The sequence below is a fragment of the Diachasma alloeum genome, unplaced genomic scaffold, assembly GCF_001412515.2.
Source record: "Diachasma alloeum isolate Michigan unplaced genomic scaffold, Dall2.0 Dall_scaffold_00296, whole genome shotgun sequence".
NCBI classification, from domain to species: domain Eukaryota; kingdom Metazoa; phylum Arthropoda; class Insecta; order Hymenoptera; family Braconidae; genus Diachasma; species Diachasma alloeum.
In genome coordinates this window covers 865,146-886,004 of record NW_021680435.1, presented here as the reverse complement: position 1 = coordinate 886,004, position 20,859 = coordinate 865,146, and positions in this window count along the sequence as shown.

Here is a 20,859-nt window from a genome sequence, read left to right as displayed (position 1 = left end):
AGTATGCATTTACAAAAGGAGTAAAACCATAGAAAAACATTCAACTGAGTCATTCTGTATTCATTAAAAAAAAAACACAAATTCTGAAAGTTTCATGTAAATAAATGAACTGAGATGATTTTTATTGAAATATAATCAGCTTCGAGTGATGTCGGAATGCATTTTCTACAACAAAAAATTTAATTCTATTATGTTTTCAGGGAGAATCTATAAGCAATTATTCATGTTTTTTTTCTATATAACACCTTTCTTGCGAATGTCTCAAAATTGCTGAGACGATCGAAATATTATTTGTTCCAAGTAACGCGAAAATGTATCGATTGCCAACAGAATAATTTTGATCGAACCACTCGTTTGAGAGAAATAGTGGTGCAAAATTTAGGTCACATACGCACACATATTATCAAAGTTAGAGTCCGCATACAAAATGACCAATGATGAATATGTCTTTTTGGGGCTTTTTCATTTATTCTTTCTTGTTACACTCAAGGATTCAACGGGAGTTTATTCATACTACTGTAATAAAGCACGTTCACTATCGTTTGGTGAAACATTTCTAAGTAATAACGAATTAAAAAGTACAGATCCCTGGGACTAAACTTCGGAGGCAGTTCTGGGGTTCTGGGGTGGAATGATAATGCAAAGCATTCACTTCATTCTTCCTATGATTATTTGCTATGTTCACGGGATTCCCTACGAAACCAAAATGACATCGATGTAGATGGATGATGTGAGAGCAAACGGATCTACAGCATCTACAACATCCGCAGTCACAATCACACCCAAAAAAAAAGCTTTTGATCAGTAGAAAAAGTACTTGTACCCAGTACCAAGGGGTTTCTGAGGAAAAGGCACATTGTTGTACTTCCTCAATGTTACTAAACAACTTGATGCAAGTATCATGCGTCAAATATCTGTGTACTGGTAAGAAGTACCTCAGTACTGATCACAAGTACTTTTATTACTTGGGACAAGTAACAAAATTCCTTGTACTGAGTACCTGGCTGGTTCTTTTCAAAAGTACCAAATAAACTCAATGTAAGTTGCGTATAAGACCTCAGAAATGTTTTTCTACCTTTTCTAAAAACCGAATTTCGTCATAAATTCAAAAATCTAAATAATTAGCTTTTTGCGAGTAATAAAATTAAAAGGATATTGAAAATAATTTTTCGAAGCCTTTTAAATGTTGATAACAACATAAAACAAAAACCTCAACAACATTGAAATTTTGCAGGTTGCAAAGTATACTAATAATTCTCGAAAGCATCCATAAAAATCGTAATCTATTGCTTTTTTCCTACAAAATATCTTCTGTTGAACATTTCTATTTACAAAAATGCATAAGAAAGCCCATTCCATCCGGTAATAATATTCACTTTTCTCAATAAAGTACTCAATTGGAAGTATTGAAATAAAGTCCTAAAAGTACTTGAGAGAAGCTCAAAAATTACTTTTCACTAGTACCTTTCGTACTTGTGAAAAGTACAAAAAGTACTGGCAGAAAGTAGTGAAGCTACTCCCTCCCAGTACCATTTCTAATCGATCGGCAAATGTGGTGCTTCACCCAAGGACACAAAATGTACTTGGGACGAGTATTTTTAGAACTTTTCAAACGTGAACTTCCCCCAAGTACCGGTCGGTACTGGTGAGAAGTACTTTTTTTTTGGTGCAACATAGCGAGTTGACACTCAAATACAACTCCGTATGTGTCAGTGCCCGAAGTAGCGAAAATTACTATACAAAAATGCCAAATGCCTATCGAAACTTAGAGTGGAAACGGAATGGAATAATACGGTAGCTATAGTGAGAATTGCCATAATATCTTCGAGCCACACAACTTTTAATATCGAAGGGTGTTTTCTTACTTTCAGCATAATATCAAGCGTGCGGATTTAAATTTAAAAGTCTTGACGGTTACCGACTCAACAAAGTATACACACCCGATATGCTAATGAAACGATATGAACTCTCTTACCGGTTTCAATAAAGAGGAATGAAATGCCGCGGGGTATAGAAATATTCCCATAAACTTTAATTCTACATAGGGGGGAGGAAAAAAATACCTAGAATAAAGAGCAAAATTCATGACTCATTTATTCATAAGCGCAAGGTTCTCGACGGAGAGAAAAAAAAATTTTTTTTTTGTTGATTTAGAGAACAAAAAATCTGAATTTTCTCTATGTCCACCCTAAAAATAGTACTTCTCACCAATACCAAAGGGTACTCTGGGGAAGTTCACTTGTGTAAAGTTCGACAGATACTTGTCCCAAGTACTATTTGGGTCCTTGCGCGAAGTACAACATCTGAGAAGTACCTGGGTATTGGTGACAAGTAGTTCGGCTACTTTTCATAAGTACCAACTTTGTTACTTAGTACTTGTCCCAAGAACAAAAGTATTTGTGACCAGTACCCAGGTACTTGACACATGATACTTGCATCCAGTTCTTTTGTGACTTCGAGGAAGTAGAAAATGTGTACAAGAAATACAAAAAACATCATCTTTTGACACATGAATTTTACTAAGAATTGATTCATTTGTATGATAATTAGATGATTAACTGCAATTTGGTCATTTTTAATAGTTTGGACATTTCAGTATCAATAACTGCTAAACTATTGCAAAAGGCTGACTTTAATTGACGCAAAAGTATTCGTTATTTTATCGGTATTCTTTGGTAAAAATTTCTGATTTTTTTAAAATTTGGTGTTCGAGATAATCACGATTGAAAAAAACACTATTTAGTTCACAAACCCCTTAAAATTAAAGTGAATAGCATCTGGAAGGTTTTTTATGTTCTTCAATTGTGTTCAAGAGAGTTTTGATAGCTCTAAAGGGGGCAAGAATATTAATGGTAATGTGGAAAGAAAAGTTCTTTAAAAGAAACAGGAAATTTGCAAAAAGTCGCCAGACAAAGATTTTTGTTTCAAAATGTTCGTCTGGCGCCGAATTTTTCAGAACAAAATTGGTAAGAAAATACCTCCAGTTTACCTCCAAAGGTAAACTTTCCAAAACATTTTTCAGATTTTTATAATGGTTTCAGTTCAATATCGACATTGAAATTCAGACCTACAAAGTTTAAATAATACAATTTTTGTAAAATATCCGGAAACTTAGGGTCAAATGGGGTTCAACTGAAAGCTCCTAGGCTCGACTACAAAAGTAGAAAAGCATTTTACTGGAGAAAAAATAGCCAAAGTACTTGGATTTTCTTAATTCACATGATTTATATTTTATTCAGTTATATTTCCACTGAAGTAACCCATATTTATTATCGATTCTGACCCTTGACAATGATCCTACATGTTGATATTGGTGGGTTGAACACGCTCATTTCTCGAATTTTTAATTTATATCATTATTTGCACTAGACTATGCCTTCTCATGTGATACTGCATCCATTTAGCATGTTCCAGTCCTGATTTTGGTCTTATATTTGAAGTATTTGACGGATTATGTTTCATGCAGAGACTAATCTCAGGCTCATCTCGATGAATGCTCTCTATTAAGTAGGTGTATTGTGATTTGACTCACTAGCAGTTTTTTATCTTTTTTAGAGGTTTCGCAAGCAAAAATAATTAATTTTTTTTTATTGTTTTATGAAAATCACTGAATGCATGGAATATTCAATTCATTTTTAGACTTAATGAAGTGCAACTATTAGCATACAGCATACGATGGTATCGATGGATTTTCATCCCCCGTATGTACGCCCATGTGGGTGGTACGTGGGCGGTGCAACGTTCGAGCTTGCAATTAAGAGTAACGCGAGAACTCTAGGGCAATGAGATAAGGGGTTAGACTTCCGAAGAAGTATATACCATATCAAAATGAAGAAAATGAGGGAGAGTTGAATGTGGGGGTTGTGCAAAGGGGTGACCCATAAGAAAAATCGACGTCCGAGCGAAGCGACACATTGCGTGTTGCTCGCTCTAATCTCGAAGAAAGTTTATGTCGCTGCAACCGTATATACCAGCCCTTCACGATACTGAACTATTAATAGCCGAGGTGGCTATAAACGAGTGGTTTTCGTATCGACTGTTCAAACAAACCTCTTTTACTTGTGTTCTTTATATTTCCTCTGATTTTCTTTTTTATCACCTTTTATTAGGAAGAACCGAGAAAATAAACCACCGTCGAAATTGAGTATGCGAATACGTGTAGCGTAGGTTAGTTACCGTGTTCTTCGTGTGCAGGGACAAATTCTATTTATTGGACGAAAAAATATAGCTGACGCTATCGTTTTATTGTGGTGCTTTATTGTTGGGTTTTCATTCGTCTAGTCATATACTATGATTTGAAAAATGTGGACATAATATATTTTTATCAATATGAGTATACAAATTCTTTCAGACGTTATCGTACACTCAAAAATAAATTACTTCCGATCCTTAGAAAAAGTACTTCTACCCAGTACCAAGGGGTTTCTGGGGAAAAGGCAAATTTTGTACTTCCCAGAGCCGAATTGCCGATGCGGTTGAATCGGCCAAGCGTCGGCCTAGAATTGGCAAGCCAAGCCTTGGTGACCCACTCATGGCTAAACATCGGCTTTGGACTGGCATGTCAAGTCTCGGCGACTCCTGCACGGCCAAGTGTCGGCGGAGCCTCAAATGCCCATTCGTCGAATACCAAGTCTCGGCCAATAATTGGATAAACTTCGGATGCCGAGACTTGATAAGAATCAAACAGGAAAGACAAGTTAACCAATTCCAAGGGTCAAACTCCCATTAGGGTCACTGTTTAGCAGAGAAACCGAGCGCAATATTCCAACGGGCCAAACACTCACAAGGGTCACGAGGGTCATAAAGGTCAATTAGGGGTCAAATAGCAAACCTACTTGTAAGAGTTGAAGGCTTTTATAAAAGGTCGAATAATCATACGGGTCGCATGGGTCATAAACAGATTCTAACGGTCAAACGATCATAAGGTATGTAAGAGCAAACTTGACACCTTAATGCTGTAATCTTAAATAAATAAACCAAAAGGTTTGTATATGCTGTAAATAAATAGGCTATTTACCATATCTATATTGAGTTTCACAATTAAAGAAAATTGAAGAATCAGATAAGAATACCATATTTTATTCATATAGCCGATAAACTTCTCCGTAACTAACAACTCTACGGTGGCCGAGTGGGTAAAGTCAAGGACTAGCCACCCGAAGGTTCCAAGATCGAATCCCGACGAGTCCAACTTTTCACTCATCATTATCAGCGGTTATCGGTTTCTTTAGGAAGGATCAACTGAAGAATTTAAATTAAATCATAAAAGAATAATGTATTAATTAATTTTTTCAGCTGTTAAAAATGAATATTGGGTGGGTCATGGTTGCCGATCATCAGCCGACGCTTGGCAACCAACACCGGCCGAACATTATCAAACCAATAGCTAGCCGAGGCTGGGCCAAGGCCGATTGAGGATCGCACCCAAGACTCGACAGCTCGGGTGTCAGTACTGACCCAATCTTGGCCCGTTTGATTTTTCGTCACCGGGTTCCTTCAAGTCACAAAAGAACTGGAGATAAGTATCGTGCGCCAAGTACCTGGGTACTGGCGAGAAGCACCTCGACACTTGCTCACAAGTACTTTTGTTACTCGGAACAAGTCAAAAAAGTAGTTACATATTTGATCAATTTATGGTAGGTTTCAGACAAAAAAATCGGTGCTCTTCGGGCTAAGAAGGAAGTTACTGAATGAAAAGGTGATGTCTTTTTTCGAAATGAGGTTATATCCCTTAAAGGACACGAATAGATTGACAGAAGGAAAAGAAGATATTTCTTTCCTTCGAACTCAAAGCGATTGAGCGTAAGCGACGGTTATATTTTTTCAATATCTGGAGGTTTTTCTCTGTATAAACTCTCTGTTCATTCAATATGAAAGTGATGCATGATTCACTGAATCGAAGCTTTTGATATTTTTCGTTAGTTTCTCATCTTCTGACACAAGACAACCGATTTCTTGTGGCAAGAAATTCTCACTTTATCATAAAATGTTCATGTTCAAGCCATGGACACTTCACCGAAATCTGACATTGTTTAATACATTATCCGGAATTTTTATCCCGAGAAATTTATCCTGAAGAGATGAGATATTTGGCGCAAGAAATTAGTTTTGGGATATTCACAGCAAAAACGAATGTCTAAATTTTACGTACCTTTTGTAGACATTTTTCAGACACTAAAAACCGCCTGAATAGAATGAAAATTTGTGTGAATTTCAAACATGAATTAAGATGTTTAGGCACCTATTCATCTGAAATTCAGACAAATTTTTATTTTATTCAGACGTTTTTTCAGACGCGTGTCTGAAAAATGCCTACAAAATTTATGTGAAATTCAAACATTTGTTTTTGCTGTATTATGACAATATTTCTCTCAGTGTACACCCAAAAAAAGTCGGTCTGCAACAGACCGAAAAATCTACTTGAATCAGACCGAAAAATCGACTTGAACCAAACCGAAAAATCGACTGGAATCAAGTCGCTATCTACTACCTGAAACAGGCAGAATTTCAGCGTGAAACACTCCGTTTTTCGGTTTGACTCAAACCGATATCGGCTGGACACGTTTCTACTTGAAATAAACCACTTTTCGACTTATATCAAACCCGGAATTCGGATTGGCCTAGTCCGAGTCACTCGGTTGAATCAAGCCGAAAATTGGTTAGAATCAAACCGACGTCGACTTGAATCAGTACTTTTTTTGGGTGATACCTTCCGAAATTTTTGAGCGAGATTCCTGAGCGGTCACCCATCCAAGTACTAACCACGCTAAACGCGGCGACCTTTGAATGTCCGTCGAAGCAACACCTAACTCACCCAACCACTACGGTCGATGCCATATGTTATTAGTTGAATCATTGAGAATATCAAACTCAATACTTTCAAACTGTTTCAACAATATTATTGCACCGTACAATTCACAAATGGTGCTCATTGTACAGTCTTCCAGGTGAAGAGGGAAGAAAAGAGAAAAGGGCAATCTGAGACTGTGTGCAAAAGCTCTACAGTGCAGCCTTTCCCGGTGTGGAAGGAAATTAGAATTGAATAGTTGATGAATTTTAGGAGAGCGAAAGGGTGGCAGGGATGGATGGAGAACGGGGTGTATATACCTGAGAGGAACGTGAGGCCACCAGACGGTCACTTTGGTTTACTTCGTACGTATTCGAAAACGTCTGGACGAGGTTTGAGTGGCGAAGGGGGAGTAGCAGGTTGAACTGCGTGAGTGTGAATGAAGTGAGGGAGAACATACGGACGTTTGTGTGGAAAGCTCGCGCTGTAAGTAATTAGGAGCCACTGTACGGGGGGATACCGAGCTAAGACAAATACACGCTACTGAGGCTTATAGGTAAAAGTTACTCTCTGTATTTTATCCACTTTTTATTTGAATAATCATGATTCTTCGGTATTTCCATCTACTTGTTGATAGACTTCAGCTTTCACGACTAATTCAAACAATTCCAATGTTTAGTTTTCAGTTTCATCAGTGAATTATATTTTTTTCGATAACTAGGAAAAGACGCGCGTTTCGCAAATATATGATTGGTAAGGAGTCCTCTATTAATCAAATTTATCAACAGTTCACGACAGAAAATTGGTCATTTTTGTTTTTTTTTCTTTCCTTCAAAGCAGGAACACTGAATGTGTCGAATTAAAAGTGAGTTTCAGGATCATAACCGTCACAGGGGTTTTATAGACAACAAGTATCATTGAACAAACATTGAGCAATTTGATCAAATTTGCTAATCACCTCAAACCACAAATGATTTTGAGTTTTTGTTTTTGCTTCCATTCGGAAGCAAAAACTATCAAAGAAATCAAAAAATTATCAATTTTCTGTCAGTGCACTGATAGAAAAAATCTCTGACACGTAGAGTACAAGTTCTTGGCTCAATAAACTACATCATTCGCGCCGTTTTAAATTAAATTCAAAATTTGTGACACTCTAAATCTCTGGGTTTCATTGTCGAGCGGGAGTCTGACAAGAGACGACTGTACCTGGGCAGGTTTTTCTCTCAAATGAGGTTTTCCCTTGTCCTTCGGCGAATGCGGTATAGGGGGTTGGGGGTGGGAAGGGAACAAACCGTAAAAACCCGAATGGGTATACGAGAGAAAAAAATTCATAACACAGGTGAATGAATCGATGACAGAAAATATTTCACCAATTTTTTCAAAACGATCCGTATATGGAGTATACGGAACGACCGGGACGTTTTTCTAATAATTTTTACTCAGGAATGGAATCATTACACCTAAAGAAAAATTACTTTTGATCAGTAAAAAACGTACTTGTACCCAGTACCAAGCGGTTTTTGGGGAAAAGGCGCATTTTTGTATATCCTTGAACTTACAAAACAACTTGATGCAAGTATCATGTGTTAAGTACCTGTGTTCTGGTGAGAAATACGTCAGTACGTGTCACAAGTACTTTTGTTACTTGGGACAAGTAAAAAAATTATTTGTCCTGAGTACCTGGCTGGTTCTTTTCAAAAGTACCAAACAAACTCAATATAAGTTCAATATAAGAACTCAAAAATGTTTCAGATTTGCTAATCACCTCAAACCACAAATGATTTGGAATTTTTATTTTTGCTTCCATTCGGAGGCAAAAACAAAAATTATCAATTTTCTATCAGTGATCCGTTTTGCCCTACCCTCCCCTAGTTTATAAACGAATAAAATATTCATATGAAAGAAACAATTTTAGACCCTAGTTTAAATGATAGTTCCTAGTAGAAATTGTGAGAGGCTTTGCGACATTGGCTGTTGCAGCGAGATTCACGCACAGAGTGCCCTGCCGTACTCCGCAGCTAGATCGCTGCTGGAACCCTACGCGACGCTGACGCGGTGCGCTCCCATTTTTTCATTTTATCGATAATAATAATCATCAATTAGTTGCGAGAGATTATTATTCACTAACAAATCGTTAATGCTTCAATAATTGATTTGAATTAATACGCATAATCTGAAGATTGTGAATTCTTAATTGACGGGATTTGAGGTTAGGGCGGCCACAGATAGGTCCATCCCGTATAGACCCCGCGCAGCCCTGCCTCAGCGACCCTGCTGCGTACCTTTCTAAGGTACATCGCCGCAAAAGGCAATGTCGCGCGCTAACTTACGCCCCGACGTTTCCGCGCAACGAAATTTCTACTAGGGGTATTTTAGGGGCAGGTCCAATCGAGAGAATGAAATAGCGATGTGTCGTTGAGCTCAGAGGAACGTTAGCATCTGACTATTAGGAGTTTTGGTGGGTGAAGAGAATGTAGAAGAGGTAGAGACACTGTGAAGGAAAATGAGGTAAGAGGGGGTTATGCTCTCGTGAGCGAGATACGCGAAAATAGAGAAAGATGAGGGGTAGTCTAGGGTGGGAACACCGGAGGCATTATCCTTTAATCAAATACATTACTGAAAATTTATCGTGGCCCAGCGAATTAATTAAATGCCAAAGGATAAATTCTCGAAAAGCATTTACTCAGTAAATGCCAGTTCTGAGTGGATTTGAATATTCGATGAAAACGAATCATTACGATCGTAGGAATTGTTAAATGAATTTTGAAGGTGAAATGCTACCACAGAAACTGTTATTTCCTTTTATTACACTGTCAGGCAAATGTCATTTTCGTGAGAAGGCCCGGTAAACCGCGATTCTAACCTCGCTTCACTCGGTTAGATCGCGGTTTACGGGCCTTCTGACGAAAAATTGCATTCATCACACGGTCCAAAAGTATTTTCTAACGAATGTGACTTTGTGACATTCGTCAGAAAATACTTTGTGGACCTTGTGATGAAAATAACTATTACGGACATTGTGAAGAAAAAGTATATTCGTCCATCGGCCGAAATCAATTTTTCTGACTCGTGTGATTACATTCCACGGCTTCGCCTCGGTCTGCAACCTTCACACTCGCCAGAAACGTTCGGCCTTGTGACGAAAATAGCTATTTTGAGATACCTGGTTGAAAAGTGCACTTTTTGAAACGGTCAATTGTACATAAAGTGGTAATTTCCCGCACGGCATGCGTAAAGTTCACGAACGTCCGTTAAGTTTATTCTCGTGCGTAAAGTTCCGCTCACCGTAAATAATGATTTTATTTAGTTGTTGCCTACATTTTCTGTGTGACACACGGTACACCGACCAGCGTCTGTAACCAACTCGGTCAAGAGATGGCGCCTTAGGATGTCGTGTCATTGCAGTCCGGCACAAAATTAAAATTACAAAAAGATTCCTATTTTAAATCTGAAAACTTGAGCTTGGGTCGAACAAATTATAGTTTTCTATTCCTACCATAATTTAATTGAGAGTAAAAAACGGAGGAAATTTTTTTTTTTATCGTTATTTTACATCGCTTCGACCCGGTTAGGGTATACTGCGACGATGATCAAGACTTTAAATGTTTAGATCGCAACATTCTACCCGGCCGGGATTTGAACTCGAAACCTTTCGCATGTGAGGCAACGAACTTACCCACTGCGCCAAGCCACCGGGTGTAGAGGAAAATTGTATAAAAATTTAGAAATAAGTCGTAATTAGTAGTATGCGTTCGGGTACTCATAATCATTCGGGTACTCCTACCTTGACAGTATATTCATGTTGAGAATAGATGAAATTAAATATGAAAAGTATTGACAGCATAAGCCGATCGTTTGAACCGCAAGGTATAAAGGTCAGAGTCTCAGTGGGTGGTTTGCGTGTTTTCGACAGAGTCGACAAAACAATCAGCTTCGTGTAGCACGTGAGGGTGCGATGAGGGACGTCAGGAGGAATATGAAAAGTGGGAGAGGCTTTGAAGAAGCGTAGATGACCGCGTGGTTAATGCCCCTTCCTCGCATCCTAAAAATGAGTAAAATAGAAAATAATCACAAAAAGATGAGTAGGAGAGAGGAGCGAAAGAATCGTAACAGGAACAGTGTGTGTTACCTTCGATCCAAAGATTGTGAGATAGTTTTATGCTGAAACACGAAAACTCCCTGAATGTACATCCATCATTGTTCCGCACTGGTGAAGGCTGATAGGTACGCCATTATCTTCGAACTCATTACGATCCCCTATTGATAAAGCAACGATTACATCAGTGGGAGGTACTCATTCTTCAGTCTATAGATTTTTATTTAGAAATGTAGAGTTCACTTGGAGAGTTGAATGATGTATAAAAATTTTATATGGATTGAAAATAACTGAAATTTTTTACATTTAGTGAAAAATTTTACATAATTGTTACAAAGAGGGTCTTCTTTGAAATGTTAATGAGCATTTTTTTATCAATAAAAGAAAAACAAGTTTAAAATTTTGAAAATTAAAAAAGAAAAAAGCCAATGAGAGAGTGGAAACAATGCAAAAATTTGAAAATTATTATTTTGTCAATAACATAGAAATTAATATTTTCAAGAATATTTAACTAAAAGCGCGAGCACTAAAAAAATTGCTTTCTTTCAACAGATAAACGCAGTTATCTTCTCTATGTTGACACAAAATTCAATTCACCGATTCAAGTTAATTAATCTGAAGAAAAATAGCAAATATGCACTGAATGTCAGCATTAACATGAAGTTATACATGAGGCTAAAAGTTTGAAAATCTGCAGTATTTGCTTGTAGACTGAGCAAATACTGCAGTTAGGTAAAAATTATCTAGAAAATCGTGGGGAATTTTACTATGTGAAAGATAATCATGGAGCGAAATGTAATTCAATGAAACGATACATGCTTGTTGGAGGATATTTTACGATTCGTTCGGTAAAAACAACACATCTATGGATGCAAAAATTATCCTCTGGTACAGTAAAATTTCCCACGACAGGAGGGTATTTCTATTCTTGCACCTATCTGAAGGTCATGAAGATGAATGGATCCTACTAGAAATTTTATTCGGCAAACCTTCCGGTCCTGATGAGGCATGCCGAGCGTAATGTTCGGTGCTAGGTCGGTCAGCCGGATTCGGCCCGGACCAAAAGCGTTACGCGTTTTTCAGGTTCGGACCGGATGATGTTGACCGGAAGTTTGCCGGATGATATTCTATTGATTAATTAATTTTTAATCATAACTTGATTCACTCTGCGAAAATAAATATTAAATAAATAAATGGTGGTTCCGGGACGGCAAGGTCAAGAATACAAAAAAAAAATATTACCCGACCAGTACTTGAACCTGGAACCTCTTGATCCGCAGTTCTGTACCTTATCCACTCGCCCACCGTATCATTCTTGAAAACGGACATCACTTTTGCGTATATCAACAGTACTCGCAATGGTGAATACCATTGAATTGACCCTACAACGAGTCAATCAGTATGATTTCCCCACTAATCATCTCACCTTCCCTCCAACCCCTACCTCCCCTTTCCCCTCCCATTTAAATTATTTTCTCAATGAAAATTTCTCTAAGTCCCGCATGGCATGCCTTATCTGGACCTGATCAGGGCCGGATTAGGTTGGCCGTACGGGACTTAGATGAATACTTCACCCGACATGCCTAACAAAAAACGAGACTCGCGCCGGATTCGGCTTGCCGAATGGGGTATGCCCTATCTGGCCCCTTTGTGGCCCTAACAAGGCATGCCGTATGCGGCATGCCGAACGAGAACCGAGACTCGCACCGAATTCGGCGGGCGTTAGATCCGGCATGTCGAGTGAAACTTCTAGTAGGGGAAGTGAAATTTTACTGAACACGTTCGACAAAAAACCAATTTTGAAAAGAGCCGTGCGTTTTTGCATGGATCGGTATGACATACCGAGCCCGTACGTGAGGGGTTAACCCTCACGGACGGGACCCTTTGGTTTCCAAGCGTGGAGTACGCTTGAGACAACTACACTGCGAAAATTAATATCTGAATTTCAGACCCTTTTGTAGACACTTTTCAAACACTTTTGGGACGATTTTGTGGACACTTTTGAGACATTAAAATGTGTCCGAATCAATGGAGGTATTTCAATTTCAGACAGCAAGATGTCTGAAATGAAGATACAGACATCAGTTTCAGACACAAGCGTGTTTGAAATTTTCAGACATCAGTTAGATTTTCAGACACTTTTAAAGATTCAGATGTTTTTTGCCATCTGCCATCTTAAATTCAGATGGTTGTCAGACACCTAGTTTTTGCAGTGGATGAGTCAACTTTTCAGACATGAGAAATATCTTAAAAATTAATGTTTGAATGGACTTTGTCGTCTAAATCAGGTAAGATATCTTAATAGTGAAATGTTTGAATCGCTCATAAATAACTGAATTTCAGACAGAAAATATCTGAAAATGAATACCTGAAATTGCTCAGATTAAAAAAATGTCTACCATCATTTTCAGACAGAAATGGTGGTTGAAATTTCCAGACATTAGTCAGATTTTCAGACACTTTTGAAGATTCAGAAGTTTTTTACCATCTGACATCTTAAATTCAGATAGCTGTCGGACACCTGGTTTTTGTAGTGTATAATGTAATGACTACTAATCAACGGAAAATTATGAAACCGATATGTAATTGAAGCTACAGTATTCCTTTTGCCATCGTTATTTGTGAAGTTGAATTGAATTCTATTGTTTTGGAATTAATCAATTTCAACGAAAGTCATTCATATTTTGATGGGTCGATGCATGGCATCGACCATGTACGTGAGGGGTTAAATTCACTTGAAACATGATATTCAACGATATTCCCAGGATTCTGATTTTTAAGGAAAACAAAATTTTTGAAACTTTTCAAATAATTAAAAAACGATTATTGCTATAGCCTTCATCTTCGAATTCGATTAAAAGGATATCCAAACAAATTTCTTAAGCCATCATTCAATCAATTTAGAAACTTTTTCTTTAGTTATTGTGGAACAACCGATTTTTGAAAAAAATCGGAAATTTAAAAAACTAATCCATGAATTAAATGTCAATTACTGGTGATCGATAGCACTCAACAATAGGGGAGGGTAGAACAAAAAGGACCATTGCCAGGAAATTGATAATTTCTGTCCGACTGGAAGCAAAAACAAAAATTCAAAGTCATTTGTGGTTTGAGGTGATTGGTAAATGTGATCAAATTGTGGTTCAACGATATTTGTTGTCCATAAAACCTCTGTGACGGTTACGATCCAAGAAACTCACTTTTCAACACATTCAGTGTTCCTGATCTGAAGGAAAGAAAAAAAGACAAAAATTATAAATTTTCTATCAATGGTCCGTTTTGCCCTACCCTCCCCTACCTATATTGTAAACAAAAGATTCAATTCTATTCATTCATTAGCGAACAATTGAAGAAAAACTTTGTTACGTACGTACACACATACACACACGTACGGACGAGGTATAAAAATTGCATTTCCGGATTTTTTTAGATCATACTGGGAACATATAATACAAAAAATCCAAAAATTACATTTGAACGATTACAACACCAATTTTTAGAGTGAATAATTTCAAAAGATTCCAGATCACTCAATGAAAAATATTGATCCGAGCTGATCATAATAAATTGCAAAAATGATTTGCACCCGTATGATTAAAAACAACAATTTCATCAGACAAATAAAAAATTAATGACAAAAAAAATTATCGAACAGAGTACAATGGCTCCGTATAATCCCTGGCCCTCTTCATACCGAAGCATATAAGAGAGAAAGAGAAAGAGAGATGAGGTAGTGGTATTGGAGTAGAGGGTGATAAAATCTCAATTTATAAGTGTCCCAGCGTCGGCCGCAATATCGAAGACCGAAGGCTAGATAGGCCATTCTTAGTGTGTATGCGCGCGGCGCGGGAGGGGCGAGGAGGAGGTGAGGAGGCACAAAACCGTGTGTATGGTATCAGCTCGCGGGGTATACGATGATATTACTCGGTAGCACGCGAGCTGCTTAGCATGCAAATGCATGAAAGCAATAAACTACTCAATACATCGCTGGGAATTTGCTCTCCACCATCCAATCGATTTCTCCGAGGTGGGGGTGGGGTGAAAAGAAAAGGGGTGCCTCGTAGGTTTATATACGACGGTTAACTCCCAATTTCAACTGTTTCAACCCGTTATACGTTATTGTATTTATGTGCTTGCGGTGACTGTTCAAAAATATTGCCTCCCCCTAAACGGTCCCACATGAGTGTCCACGCGATGACGCAAATCGTCTATTTACCTGTCAAACAAATTTTGAATCGATCAATGATAGTTTCAACTCTTTGCGATGCTTTCATGGGTAGCATTTTTGTGAATATGCACTGAGAGAAAAAATTACTTTTAACAAAGGTGATTTGCTTGATACATGAAAATATTCTCTTATCAATTTCTAGAATTGTAAAACCTTCTGGTAAATAATTTTGTACTCTCACTGAGAGAAAGAAGTCTTTAAATAGGATGAGACTCTCTTGTCCTGAGACAATTTTTAAGTGTTAGCATAAGTCTTCTCATAAATTCATGTAGTTTGCATTAGTATATCTAGGATTTAAGGGATTGTGAGAATTCACACTTTCCCGATCTGTTCACTCATCATCTCCAACTGAGGAGCTTTTGTTTCGATTGCACAACGAATACTTCCTTTCGATTGGCTATTCACTGGCATAATCGTGATGTCACTCGCTGATGTGATCAATTGTAACCCCAGTGAAATCAATGTAATCATTGTAATCACATGATTACCATATTTGTAATCAAGTTTTGGTAATCGAGCAGTAATCATTTGTAATCATTTGTAATCAGTATAATCTTTCGTAGGTACTCCTAGTGAGACCGTGACTTTTGTTTTTGAATTTTCGAGCGCGTCATTTCTATCAACGGTAAGTCTCAGAGTTCCCTTGATCAATTTTTCTTGGAATCCCAGATGTTTATGGTTCAGAACCTTGCATAGCCAATGTGTTTTGCACAGAGCATTTGTCCGTAGAAAATTGATTCAACAGAGTTAAAATTTCTTATTCTGGAGAACCAACGACTGAATTATCTCTGAATTATCTGCTGGTAAGTTTCATTCTCCATCAATGGTAGATATTCAGTAAATTTATTTTGCTAATGGCACTTATAAATGTCCAAATTTTTAGATGGTGTGATGGAGACTGCATTCCTCTGTTCTAATCCCCGCCCCTCCTTCCTCATTTCTTTGCAGATTCTAATAATTATTTATTCCATCAATTGATATTTAATAAGAGGCCGTTTTTGTGATTTCAATGATTACAGATGTTTGGTAATCACAGAATGTAATCGACGAAATCATTTGTAATCATGTAATCACATTCTGTGCTCTTGGTAATCACGGTTATCACATAGGCAATGGTAATCAGTGTAATCAGTCCCGTAATCCTGGGTAATCGATTACATTTTGTAATCGCAGTGTCACCCAATTCGCCTGTGAATAGCCCCTCGCATTCTTTATGAATTCAAGTGTATAGAAAATTGATCTCAAGTGGGGTCAACTGGGGTCTTTGTGCAAGATTTTATGTAATCAAAGTTCTGATGAAAAGAAATTCTAGATATAATGCAAACTATTCGAATTTTTGGGAAGGACATCATGTCTAGTTCTGAAAACGCTTAAAGATTGTCTCGGGACAAGAGAGTCTCGTCCTGTTGGAAAACTTTGTTCTCTCACTCTGAGAACGAAATTATTTATCAGGAGATTTCATGATTGTTAAAATTGACAAGAGAATATTTGATTGTATTAAGTAAACCTTTTTTTGTCAAAAATACTTTATTCTTTCAGTGTAGGTGAATTGAATGATTGGCAATATGCATTTACAGTTAATATTCTCTTCTGGGTAGAAATTATTGCCTGTAATTTTTGTCTTTGTCGTATACCCTTTCAGACTTCTACGAATTGTCCATTTTCCATCCCCTCTTCCACCTGTATGGCTCCCATCTGTATTGGAAGAACGAGGGAAAACCTGATGCCCCTTCTGACAGAAGGTTTTAGTTGCTCTTAAGGAGGCTTCTGAACTATTAATACAATTTGTTAATAATTAACAGATGGCATTAATAGTTAAGGAGTCTCATCAACAGCAATTAAATCCTTCTAGTTTTTCTTTCAGTATAGATACAGTCGTATCATACGAGACTCGGGCTCAGACAGTTAAATTGCAGATTAGAGCGCCGCAAATTTTTGGCCTCCAAAATGTGGAAGAACCTCCTCCACATGCCAACCCCCAGGTTCCAAGCACACAGCCAGTGTGCCGTCGGTAATTATTGCAAATTTATGAATGAATGTGTGTTCAGATGCAATGCGAAAGGTGATAAAATACAAGATTCTGAAACTAGAGGGCATTTATCGATAAGCTGAAAAAAGCATTGTATATTTTCAAGAAGAAAACGGAATTTCTTTTTCCTCAGTTTTTTGATCGATCATCCAACTGATTCTATTCACATATTTTTATTTGATTCCTCATCAAAACCATTAGCCACCACGAAAGTGCCGGTCACGTTGGGCGGTATTTTTTTTGTTTCTCTTACTTGAAACGCCAGTTGCCTCCAACCGGATGACCATCATTAAATTGTTAGATCTGCATTAGCGCTGCCTTTACAAAACTATTCTTACAATCTACAACATCGATCTTCGGTAACGCGTCTATAATTGATACTCAATCGACTGCCATTTGGGCTCGGAAGCTTTTTTTACCTGTCTCTTCAGATATGTCTTTTCTTTCTTCGTAATGACAGACAACCGGAAATTTCATCTGGAAGTAGAAATTATTATTCTTTCCCTACATATGTGAATGAATCCAAAATCTCCACACGGAGAGAAAAGTTGGATAAAAATTACCTAGAAAATCGGGACAAATTTTACTATACGAATGGTAATCAAAGGACGAAATGTAATTCAATGGAAACATACTGGTTTTTGGTGGATATCTTACGAGTTTCTCGATAAAAAAATACATCTATGAATGCAAAAATTATTCTTCTGTAAAGTAAAATTTCCCACACCGGTAGCGTATTTTTTTTCCTTGCACCCTGCTGAAGCCCATGGAGATGAATGGAAGTGAATTTTTACCAAACGGATTCGGTAAAAATCATGCACCATTACAGAAAAATTATACAAAAAATTGGAGCAATTCTTCACGTTCTCTGGCATAATTTTTGTTGGGAGCACGTCTAAAAAACTTGGTCAAAAAAACCTGCTTAAATCAACTTTGGGATAGTGAACTTTTGGTTAATTCACCTTTTGTCAAATTGAACTTTGGTCAATGAAACCTTCCGAATGTCTCGTCTTTTCCAAGAATATAAAAAATACTTTTCCAAACTAAAAAATACTTTTCGTCTATTCTATAAGCTCTGAAGAGGATGTCACCCAGAAAAAATTGCCTGAACTACTTGGATATCTTTAAGGTGAAAATATACCAAAATTGAGTTTGCTCCATGATTACTTGACTTGTTCGGTAATTTTTCTCCAACTATTTTCTCCGTGCACGTATTGATTCAAACTTTTCTCTAATTTTTTTTTCTTTCGAATAAGAGCAATCTCAGACCTCCTGTTGCAGTCGGATCTGGCTCTTTGGAGCGACAATATACATAAAGAGGGCACGCCGCTGCGTTGAAAAATTGCAGCCGCAGGGAGAAGAATAAAACGAAGAATTTCTCCCAGCAATTTCGATTCGAACTTTTGAGTGGTGATCGATTTTTCTTCTTTTTTAGGCACCGAACATTCTACTTTAATGACTGCATTATGACGATTGCGGTGTCAATCTTCATTTGGGCTGGTGGGTAAGAGAGATGGAGATGGAGAGAAAGAGAAGTACAATGAATGATAAAGGAGAAAAGGGAAAAAGAGAGAAGATATGAGGAATATCCGAGCCGAATTCACGTCGCTCTCGGCATAACGACTTCGAGCCTGCTAATTAATTATCCGTCCAGCCTCCCTCCCCCCTCTCACTCTCCTCCGCACTTCATATCTCCTATCCACTCGTATATACATTTTTTATTTTCCTTTATTTGAGAACTCTTCTGGGTTCTCCCCGACCTATGAATCCGAAATTAAAGTGTAGGTGGATTTTTTTTTCAATTGTTTTTCAAATTTTTCTTTTTTAGGAATTTTGTAATGCTGCATCAAGGCCACTCGACTTGGCTTTGTTTCATTGCGTGGTCGTGCAATAAATATACGATCTGGGGAAAATAAAAACCGTAAATGATAATCTTTGAACTAGCGGGTAACCATTGGTGCAATGTGGATGCAGTCAAGGAAAGGAAATGTCAAGGTCCCTTGACTTAATGAAATTAACATAAGAATAATAGAGTTGTTGGGAATATAGTGAGGGCACTGCATGTATTGGTTGAAGGGTAGTTTAAAAAAAAAAATCATTGGGGTAATCTTAACGTGAGTTTTAACGACGAGGGAGGGTTGAATGAGCAAGGAATCAGCATTAACGGGGATTTTCGAAAACAATTTCTTTTGGGAGAAAATAATTATGTTTTATTTTTATCGATGCATTTTATTTATTTATTGAACGTGTACACAATTCTGGCATTGACTTATTCACACTGTCGTTGATGACTTCACTTATATTTGATATCTGCCATGTAGTCGGTATTTCACTTTGACCAGTTTGAATTATAGTATAGTGCATTCTAAATTAAGGATATCCAACTACTTTAGCTACTTCTTCTCCAGGGAAATTCCACTTTTGTAGTTCAACATCGCCATTTGGGCGCCATTTGACCCCATGTTTCCGGACATTTTACAATGATTTTAGTATTTGTATTTTGCAGGTTAGAATTTGAATTTCGATGTTAAAGCGTTAGAGAGCATTAAAAAAATCTGAAAATAAATGAGAAAGTTTATTTTTTGAGGAAGATTGATGAAATGATTTAAAAATTTCAATTTTAAAATCATATCATTTTTATACAAGTACTTTATAAACAATCAATTTTTCACCATAAAAAACATTTGTTCGGAATCGTAACAAATTTATTAGTATTTAATGAAAAAATTCAATAAAATTCAGTTTTTCATGAGCTATCATTGATATTTCGAGGACAGCTTGAATTTTAAACCTCATTATAAAAATTGATAAATATTGGATAAATATTAAATGAATTTGTAAATAAATGCTTATATTTATTATTAATATTTATAAATAAATTAATACTAACAAATTTTGAGGAATTATGAAGATTAATTGTTCTTCAATCATCCACTCATTTGTCTATATGAACTATTGAAACTGACTTTTTTTCCACAATTATTAATTTTTATCTGTGAAACTAATTTATCAATCGAAACTAGACTCGATCATTGCATTGTTGAGTCAATGAAGTAGTTTGATAATTCAAAAATAATAATTGTTGAAGAAAACAAAAAAAAGTCGTAAAAGTTTTAAAAATTCATATAGACACAGGGGTTCCGTTTCCCTTTAAGAGCTGAAGTTCACCTACAATGTACTGTCTACTCGGATTCAGTCTATCACATAGACGGTCACAACTCGTAACTTGTACAATTGCATGAAGAAAAGGTCAATTGTAACTAGAAACTCAATTCGCTAAAATCCCCTGGACTACTGGATCATCATTTCTATAACCTGCTCTCCTCCACCCTTGAAAATCCAAAAGTAAATTTTTAATGGCTTCTGCGTTTTATTCGAAGTTGATTCGAGAAAATCACTGGAGAAGATCAGCAGTTACGTGTCGACTCCTGCGAGATGCTCACCAAGATCATAATTCACGGTATTCCAATCTCCGAAATCACTGATTCAAGGTATTCTCCTCAACCAACTCCCTAACTGCAATTTAGACGTTATCGAGACGGACGGCTAGGAGAATTACCCAAGGAATTGTTTTCTTAGCCATCAAGTTTATACTATCAAGTGGATACAAAACTGTCGGACTCCCTTGGTGCCCACCCTCCAATGACCAATAAAATAAATCAATCCTTGACTCCTATCCCTCTATCAACCAATCGGACACTGCGACTGAATCACTTAGA